This window comes from Pinus tabuliformis, chromosome 9 (assembly GCF_031772625.1).
Source record: "Pinus tabuliformis cultivar Carrire ecotype Pingquan chromosome 9, CPIR1, whole genome shotgun sequence".
Lineage (NCBI taxonomy): Eukaryota > Viridiplantae > Streptophyta > Pinopsida > Pinales > Pinaceae > Pinus > Pinus tabuliformis.
In genome coordinates this window covers 815,802,085-815,812,998 of record NC_142307.1, presented here as the reverse complement: position 1 = coordinate 815,812,998, position 10,914 = coordinate 815,802,085, and positions in this window count along the sequence as shown.

The following is a 10,914-nucleotide window of genomic DNA, read 5'->3' as shown; positions in this document are numbered from 1 at the left end:
GACTTCCAGACTCATCAAGCATAGCACGAGCCATTTTTTGAACCATTCTGTCCATCCTTTCCACTAATCCATTTTGCTGAGGAGTCTTTGCAGTGGAGAATTCCCTTCTTATTCCATGTTCTTCACAAAAGTCAAAAAATTCATCCGAGGTAAATTCACCTCCTCGATCATACCTGAGGCATTTGATTCTGTGATCTGATTCATTTTCAACGAAGGCTTTGAAAGCTTTGAACTTTTCGAAAGCTTTGTCTTTATGCTTTAGAAGTCCTATCCAACACATTGTGGAGAAGTTGTCAATAAACAATATGAAGTATTCTTCTCCTCGAGGTGACCTTTTCCTTGAAGGACGACATAAATCAATATGGACAAGTTCAAGTGGCTTACTAGCTGATCCTTCCTTCTCAGGGAAATTAGTACTGATTTGCTTACCAAACTGACACGATTTGCATATTGTATTGTCTAGAATTCTGATGTGAGGGAGATCACGAACTTCTTGATATTTGCATGCTTTCCTTATCTGAGAGAAGCTTAGATTCCCCAATCTTCTGTGCCATAGCTAGTGTTCATCATTCTTGTTTAGATTAGATTTTTTTAACCTCCCCTGAGTATGTATAAATTATTTGGAGTTATTATTCCTTTGATCATTGTTTCTCCTGTATCAAGCTCATGAAAAATGCATCCATTTGATCGAAATATTACCTCATTTCCTTGATCACATATTTGGCTAACACTCAATAGTTTATTCTTTAAACCATCAACATACATAAAATTTCTAGCTTTAACTTTTTATTTCAAAATAACAGAACCTTTACCATTTATGAGTGCAGGGGTGTCATTTCTAAATGATACCTTCCTTTCCTCTTCTAAGGAACTATATGACTGAAGTTTTTCTTTATCACCTTTCATATGTTTCGAGCATCCGCTATTGATGTACCACTGATTTTCCTATCCTTCCACATATAAGGCCATACCACATCTTTCTGGTTGTGGTTCTTTCTTTCTCCATGTTTTGGGACTCAATGAAGCTTACTCCTTATGAGTTGTTTGCCGAAACCTACTCCTGCATTCAGAATCTTCATGACCGAAGTTGTTACAAATATAACATTATATTTCATTTTCAAGAGCAGAGAAGTTATTGTAGGTCCTTTTCATGATCCCAGTCATACTTCTTTGTATTTGTGCTTCTCTAGTCATGATGGTCTTGTAGGCAACACATTAAGCAGCTTTGTGTCCAATGTTATGACAAGAGAAACATTGGCCATTGAAGAAATTCCTACGATTATCAAACCTACCATCCAGGTGATTGTAGTTTCCATAGACATTCATTCCTGAGGCAAATTGAGTATGATTTACCTATGGTTGGTTGTAGCTTTTGTTCATCCTTGAAGTATATTGCCCCCGATTTACTTGGTGATCTCTGTTCATCCTTGAAGTAGATTGACCCAGATTTACCTAGTGATCTGCTTTATGCCTTTGCTGTTGATTGTCAACCTGTTCACTTCTCCTTGCTGCATCAAGATAACTTTTGGAGGTGGATGGCTTTTGTGCTTGAGATGCTTCTTTAGTATATCCAAGACCCGTCTTGATTAGAGTAGAACGTTGCACTTTGATAATCTCATCTAAATTTTTAGATCCTTTAGAAATCTAAGATTAAGAGCCTTTGTTTTCTCAATATCTTTTCTAAGTCCCACAATTTCGCATTCTAAAATTTCGTTGTGTTTTTCCCTTTCAGCAAGTTGGAATGTCAGAGTATCTATGATCATACTCTTTTCTTCTAAACAAATTTTAAATTTAGAAATTTCTTCATAGTGATCATCTTCATCTATAGCATCCAAGAAATCATCATCTTCAAAAGCCATCAAAAGTCTATAATCATTACATTGTTCATCTTCATCACTAATTGAAAATCCATCATTGTCTTCATGTGTATAATAGCTCTTCTTACTTACATTCTGTTTTCTGTTCCATCTAATTGGTTCCTTACCTTTACCAAGCTTATCTTTATGAGGACATTTGGCTGCATAGTGACCAACTCTTCCACAAAAAATGCATTTGAAAGGTAGCTTACCGCTGAATCTTCCAGAACCCCATTGAAGGTTCTTGACAAAGTTTGATTCTTCCTCTCCTTCTGATGTATGCCCTGACTCATTGTATTTTCCTTTTCTTGAAGCTTTGAATGTGGCTCCTCTCCTTTCTAATGGTCTCCCTTTTCTCATTTCGAAAGCAATTAGGATTCCGTGCAGCTGTGACATGGTTATACTCTGTAGATTCTGCTTTTCTTCTATGGCAGAAACTTAAGATTCAAACTTAGAAGACAAAGAACTTAGAAACTTTTCAACCAAAGTAAATTCTTTTATCTTCTTCACCCAAGTTTTTCATACGATTAACAATCTCATCTATACGTAAGAAATAATTAGCCACACTTTCATCATTATGCATTTTGAGAGTTTCATATTGAATTCTGAGAGATTGTAGTTTTTCATCTTTTATCTGATCGTCTCCTTCATAGCTTAGAACGATCTTGTCCCATATTTATTTGGTGGTTTTGAGCTGCATAACCTTGACGAATTCTGATTGAGATAGACTCCCCAATAGAGTATTGAGAGCCTTTGCATTTGTTTCATACTGCTTTTTACCAATCGTATCTATAGGAGTTGCTGATGGAAATGTGTATCCTCCTTCCACAATATCCAAAACTTCTGTACCAAGAGATTGAAGATAGGTTGTGATTCTTACCTTCTAATAGACGAAGTTGCCCCCATCAAAGATTGGTGGCCTGATAGATGCCTCCTTTTCGTAGTTGCTCATGATGATAGATCTTCCTTTAAGTGATCAAGCTTCTTCTCAAGAACCTGGCTCTGATACCAATTGTTGTAAATAATACTGAGAGGGGGGGTGAATTAGTATTATCAAGTCAATTATTTTTCATTTCACAATCGCATTTGTATACGCTACTTCAGTTAGTGAAAACTTCATATATACACAACTACAGTTAAGGAAACTAGCGTATAACCTGCAGTCTTATAATTTGATTTATTCTTCAGATGTTGATCATTAATTTGTGCATCAGAATCATATAGATAGTAGCCAAGAAAAGTAAAACAGATCAGACAGTGACACTCAAGAACACAAGATATAAGGTGGAAACCCAATGTGGGTGAAAACCACCTGCTACAATTCATCTCTATCTTCTTTTAATGAGAATCTTCTTTTTACAATAGTTCTATATTGGTGCAGTCTTATACCAGTACACAGGCTTCTACTTGCAGAAGACTACAACCTTCTCTCATTCTCCAAACTCTACTGGAAGGGAGCTACTACCCCTTAAGCTCTTGTACTAGCTGATGTACTAGTACGTAGGTGCTGACCTACACAAGGCTCCAACCTTCTCTTTTCATCCAGGGACCACGTTTCATAAATTTTCAAACTGGATCCATAAACAACAAAACATCAAATACTTCTGCATCAACCAATCTCCTTTGCTTCAATCAAAACTGAATCAAACAATTACTTTTTCGAATGATGTAACCAGAATACATTAACAGTAACTAGAAACCAATTCTAAACCTAGAACACTACAATAATAAACAGAAGTAGCTAAAACATACTTCAAGAGATGTATGCTACTTCAATATGCAGAACTTGCGTGCATACATTGCTGTATTAAGGCCAACCTACGTATACATTGTTTTGAATTAATGAACCAGCGTGTATACACATCGTTGTTGTGTTGAACCTGCATGCAGATCTATAAAAGATGATCTTACCCTTTTCAGATATGCAAACATCAGTAATACCGAGATCATCAGATTTATAGGTCAAGTCATTCACCAAAATTGACAGGGCAAAATCACACAAAGATATTTCTCTTCAAGCCTTAAGATCTTGATCCATCAATAGAACTTATCTTTCTCCTTGCACTCAGGTTCCTCCTTGATTCAAATCCAGCTATGCACCAATCACCAGTATTCTAGATCTTCCTCTTCATAAGATATTCAATCCTTGAGTCCTTTGCCTAATGATCTCTTTCCCCTTTTATAGTCTTAGGCCTTACCCAATACCATGGTCCAAAACCATAGAGAATCAATACCATGGACCCAATACCTGGGTTCAACACTTCAGACAAAATACCATGGTCCAAAACCATAGGTCCAAATACCAAAGACTAAATACCATGGACCAAAAATAAGTTTTCCGACATGTACGTGCTTTTCCTTACATGAAAGTGCGTGCATACGTATACGCTCCTTTTGATCGGTGATCCCGCGTGTATACACAACTTGGTTAAAAGGAACCTGCGTATATCTCTTTTTCCTTCATTCTGAGAGCCTAAACTGTGATCTTTCATTTGAGTGAGTTGCCATCAAGGACAACACTTGTGTGATAGTGCCAAACCTGTGTCATAATGACAACAGGAGAAGCATAACTACAAGAACAATGAAACTCCTCTAAAGCTCAGTGATAACCGAGGAAGCCATCACCTGAACATCAATAAGAAGATAACCCATCAGAAAAATAAATTCAACAAAAATGAAAAAGGTAGTCAAGAAAATGTACTTGAGTCATGAGAAGCACAACAACATCAACTTAGCAGTAGTATGCACGTCACTCAAAAAGCCATCAGCTAGGTACAGGTATGCAATATTCTTGACCTCTTCTCTTGAGCATATTATAGTTAGAAATTTCTTGTCAATGCATGAGAGATGAGGTTTTATAAGCTAAGGATGGGTGAACAGTCTCATCCACCTTCAACTAGTTAATTGCAGCTCACTCCTTCACTCATGCAATGTTGAAAAGTCAAATTATGAAGGGTGATGATTTCAAGGAATGAGGACAAGAGTTAAAATAATATTTTTTTGCAAAGGCCAATTCACCACAACATTCCAAGCCCTCCATCTACTTCATATTCACTATTTATCCATCATTCATCCATCCCATTTCATAATTTCAAGAACAAACCCTATCTCACCCTGAAATTTTCTTCAAAAAGAAAATAGAGAATCCTCTCCATTTTCACAAACCTACATCAATTCTCATCACTCCCATACAATTAGAAGACTCTAAAGGAAGAAGGAATGACTACTATAGGGAGGAAGAATGGTGCTACAAGAAGGGAGAAAGAAAAAATTGTGTTAAAACGCAAAATGATAGTGCCAAAGAGAGACCTAATCAAAATAGAGAACTCCATGGCCATTAGGAAACCATCTAGGCCATAAGAGAGAAGAATAAGACAACAAAAGGAAATGAGGCATCCACCATCAAAACAAAACTCAAACTGTAGTGATGAAAAGAGACTTTCTAAGAGCTCTCTATGTTGAAAATAGCAACAAGAAATACTAAATATAGAAGTGCTAAATTTAGTACTATTATAAATAGCATTTCGGGATACCTTCCTATTTCAGTTAGTCCCTGAACTAAAATAGAGAAGTAAAAATTCGAATTTGATCTTAGCAACTGTTTGTAAAATAATTAATTAATTCACCATGAGTTAATTACTTGTAGAAAATCAAACATGAAGTCTATGTGGGGACATGCAACAGTTTCTCCATTGATTGAGGAATTCATCCATCAGTTAAAGAGATAAGGATGAGTTGTAATATTGAGTTGTAATTAGTTGAACTAAGTCAAGTCCAATTAGATTAATTCAAACAGTTTGTTGAATTAATTGTAAGTTTAATTTTCTAATGCATGCTTGCATGTAACTACTACACTTCAAATAACTGAATATTCTCTCATAAATAACTCATGCATGTCAGTTCAGACAGAAACCCAGTTGAGATCAGATGGAGGGACAATGTACTATCAGTTGCAGGAATATTCCCTTGTGAATATCTCTTGCATGCAGAAGGAATTCTTTCCTTGAGGATTGCACAGTTACTTCTTCATTTTTTGTGAGTGTGATGAGGCCAATTCACACATGTGGCATCACTAAACCCCAAGAAAAACTGCGCAAGGAAATAGGAGGCTTGGAGGGTGAAGGAAAGGTATATATCTTATCTACTCAGTTTGTGACCTGTATTTCTTGATTGCAGAGAAAGCAGGATAGCTTGAGAGCTGATTCTTTTTGTAACTTGAACATATTTCCACTGTATGATAATACAAAGATTGGGGTTTTAGGCTGAGTCTTTCCTTGGGTTATTTCTTCTATGTTATGCATGATTGATTTCTCATTCTCAGTTATATGTTTTCTCATTGATCTTTCTCATTTCAATTAAGCTTCCGCAAAGTTTTTTGTAGAAGTAGATCTTGTATTTTGCTTTAGTATATTGCATAATATGTTGATCTACAGTGGGAATTTCTACATGGTATTGGAGCAAAGGTGATCAAGGCAAAGAAGAGTATACAAGAAGGGAGAAGTTCGAAGTTTGAGGTTCCTAAATATAGAAATCGAGTTCTTATCACATCTCAATTTCACCAATGCCATTCAATGGTTTAAGACTCGAATATGCTCTTGATGGCAGTTCGAATTATATAGCCTGGAAGGATCACATGGAAGATGTATTAGAGGATAACGGTCTAAAGGACTTCATTGATCAAGAACTCCCCAAGCCGACTGATGTTACTAAATTGGTAGAATGGAAGAAATGTGTGGTTAGAGCAAGGAGAATCCTTCTAGAGGGAGTTCGAGACCACATAGTCTCGAGTCTCCATGGGAAGGAGACACCGTTTTCAATGTTGAAAACATTGAAAGATCTATATCAGAACAAAAATGATCAGAGGAAGTTGGTGCTGAAAGATAAGCTACAGAAAATAAAGTGTGAAAAGGGCAACATGATCCCTACATATCTAAACAAGCTCACCACCTGCAGGGACGAGCTTGGAAGTGTAGGGATCATGACCGCTGATGATGACATGGTGAGTCCTGCACTCCTCGGTATTCCTAAGAGCTAGCATAGCTACCAAGACTCAATTAATGGAAGAGAAAAACTACTAGATTGGGAACGACTTTGGTCGGATTTGATGCAGGAGGAGATAAGAAGAAACACCAGAGATGGATCCCCATCAAAGCAAGATGATGAGGAAAATCTAGCCTTAGGGAGTAAGGTGAGGAAAGGGAAAGGGAAGGCATCCCATCCCAAATCCGGTTCTTCCCATGGTGGGAAGAAGTTTGACAAATCAAAAGTACGATGCTTTCATTGTCATGAAGTGGGCCATTATGCTATGAATTATCCATAGAAGAAATCCAAGAAGGGTTCCTCGAAGGGATCTGATGGTGATGCACTAGCCTCACAATTTGAGTTGGATTTCTTGCTTATCACATGCATGGTTTCATCCATGGTGGGATGTGTGTGGTACCTGGACAGTGGAGCTTCATTCCACATGTCAGGTGACAAGAATCTTTTCAGTACCTTGGAGGAGAAGGATCTCCAGATGTGGATCGAGATGGGCGATGATGGAAAGTACCGTGTTTCAGGTGAAGGTATGGTTGTGTTTCAGAGGGAGCATGGAGCTCCCCTCACCCTAACTGATGTAAAGTATGTACCAAGTCTGAAGAAGAATCTTGTGTCTGTCACTATGCTAGAAGATAAAGGCTATGATTTAGTCTTTAGTAAAGGAAAGGTATTCTCGAGACATATCGGTACTGGACAGACAAAGCGAATTGGGATTCGAGTAAAGAATATCTACAAGCTAGAGGTAGACAATTGTGCTACATTGAGTTCCAAAGCTAAGATGGTGCAGAGCCAAGATGTTGGCGAGCTATGGCATAGAAGACTAGGCCACTTGCACCATGGAGCCCTGAAGATCATCCAACATATTTCTACCAGGCTACCCAAGAGAAAACTGTAGCAGACAAATACATGCAAAGGTTGTACCTTGGGTAAGTATGCGAAATATTCCTTTCTAGATCGAGACAGTAGAGCTAAAGCAATTCTGGAGCGAGTTCACTCAAATATTTGTGTACCTTTCTCTACAGCCTCCACCGCTAAACAAAGGTACTATGTTATTTTTATTGATGATTTTTCTCGTAGATGCTGGATCTACTTTATGAAAAATAAGGATCAGGCCTTCTTAAGGTTTTGTGAGTTTAAAGCCTTGGCAGAGAAAGAATCTGGAAAGAAAATAAAAGCCTTGCATAGCGACAATGGTGGAGAGTATGTCTCCCAATAGTTTAAAGACTTCTGCACTGTAGAAGGAATTAAAAGGGAATTGAAGGCACCCCATAACCCATAGAAGAATGGGGTGGCTGAAAGGAAGAAAAGATCGATTGTGGGAGCAACTCAAGTGATTTTGAATGACCAAAGCCTACCACTGCATTTGTCAACTGAGGAATGCAATACAACAATATACTTGAAAAATAGAAGCCCGCAATGTATACTGGGAATGAAGACACCTATGGAGGCCTTTTCCGGGAAGCAACCAGATGTGAGTCACTTCCGAATATTTGGATCATCAGCTTACTATCATGTGACCAAAGATGCCCAGAAGAAGCTGGATCCAACAACTGAGTTGGGAATACTTATTGGGTACACAGATACACCCCAAAACTATCGGGTGTATCTGCCTACTAGTCAGAGGACAGTGATATGCAGGGATCTGAAGTTTGACGAGTAGAAATTCATGCAATTATCACTTGAGAGGGAGCTAAAGTTGTATGAAGAGGAGGAACTTTCAGTTCCTAAGGAGGAGGGGCCTTAGATTGATGCATCCAGTATTGGAGACATCCACTCATGCTGATACTTCTAGCGATGGGTGGAAACGCTCAAGGGAAGCTGATAGGTTGATGCTGGATGTGTGGGAGAATGTGGGAAAGCCATCTTCTCAGTGCAAATAGAGGACGTCGCCCGAGTGGTACACTGGGTACATGGCCCTAGTTGGGGAGTCTGTAGATACCCAGCCTTCTTCATTTGAGGAGGCAGTGCAACAACTAGTCTAGGTTGATGCAATGGTAGAGGAGTATGACTCTATCATTCAAAACAGTGTGTGGGATGTTGTCCCAAGACCTCAAGGCAAGTTAGTGGTGAGTTCCAGATGGATTTACAAGGTAAAAGCAGGCAGCTGATGGCATTGTTGAGAAACATAAGGCAAGGTTTGTTGGCCGTGGTTTCTCACAGGTCAAGGGGATCAACTAAAATAGACCTTTGTTCTCATAGCAAGGTACTCATCTATTAGATTGATGTTGGTACTATCAGCTCAGATGGGTTGGAAGATCCATCAGATGGATGTGAAGGAAACATTCCTCAATGGGAAAATTGAGGAGGAGGTGTACATTGAGCGGCCAGAGGGTTTCGAGGCCTTCGATTGTGAGTTGCATGTGTGTAGACTCAAGAGGGCTCTATATGGGCTGAAGCAAGTACCCCATGCTTGGTACACCAGGATCAACAACTATTTCACTAGTCTGGGCTTCACTAAGAGTGAAGTAGATGTGAACCTTTACCACATCATGGTAGAAGGTAAAACATTGATCATTGTTCTTTATGTCGATGATCGGATCTTGATAGGTGATGATTAGCTGATACAATATTGCAAGGAGGACCTTGCAAGAGAGTTCGAAATGAAAGACATGGGTCTTATGCACTACTTTCTAGGAATGGAGGTGTGGCAGAAAGATGGTGAAGTATCTGTGTCTCAAGGCAAGTATGCCAATGAGATACTTAGGTGATTTCACATGGAGAAGTGCAAGCCCATGCAGACTCCTCTAGCTAGGACCTGGAGGAAGGAGGATGCTACTTCAGGTGAGGTAGTAGCTGCTACTATTTATCGATAGCTGGTGGGTTCACTTATGCATCTGGTGAACACACGATCCGACTTATGCTTTGCAGTGAACCAACTGAGTTAAGCTATGGTTCAACCTACCAAGTTGTTTTGGAAGGCAGTGAAGCATGTGGTGAGATACCTCATAGGCACATCTTAGTTTGAATTATGGTACAAACAGATAGAGGGAGTGAAGATTCAGGGCTTCACAAATGTGGATTGGGCAGGGAGTCCATCAGATCGGAAGAGCACTTCTGGAGGAATATTCAACCTTGGTTCAACTGCAGCTTCCTGGTACAGTAGGAAATAGATATCAATTGCACTTAGCTCAGTAGAGGCTGAATACATGGCTGCTAGTCAGGCTGCATGTGAGACCACTTGGATGTGGAAGATTCTAGTGGGATTTTTTGGTTAGAGGATGGATCCAACCATGATCTACTGCGATAATTAGAGTTGTATCAAACTCTATGAGAATCTAGTTTTTCATGATAGGTCCAAGCACATTAATATCCGGTATCACCATCTTCGAGACTGTGTGGTCAAGAGGATCATTTTGTTGCTGTATGTTTCGACCAAGGAATAAGATGCAGATATTTTGACAAAGGCATTATCAAAATGCAAGTTTGAGTTCCACAGAGACAGGATTGGGGTTATTGATAATCCCTTTCTTGTTGAGAGGGAGTGTTGAAAATAGCAACAAAAATGCTAAATATAGAAGTGCTAATTTTAGTACTACTATAAATAGAATTTTAGTATACGTTCTTATTTTAGTTAGTCCGTGAACTAAAATAGAGAAGTAAAAATTCAAATTTGATATTAGCAGCTGTTTGTAAAATAATTAATTAATTCACCATGAGTTAATTACTTGTAGAAAATCAAACATGAAGTCTATGTGGGGTACATGCAACCGTTTTCCATTGGTTGAGGAATTTATCCATCAGTTAAAGAGATAAGGATGAGTTGTAATTAGTTGACTGAGTTAACTGAGTCAAGTCTAGTTAGATTAATTCAAACTATTTGTTGAATTAATTGTAAGTTCAGTTTGTTAATGCATGCATTCATGTAACTGCTGCACTTTAGATAACTGAATATTCTCTCATAAATAACTCATGCATGTCAGTTCAGACAGAGACCCAATTGAGATCAGATGGAGGGACAATGTACTATTAGTTGCAGGAATATTCCATTGTGAATATTTATTGCATGTAGAAGGAATTCTTT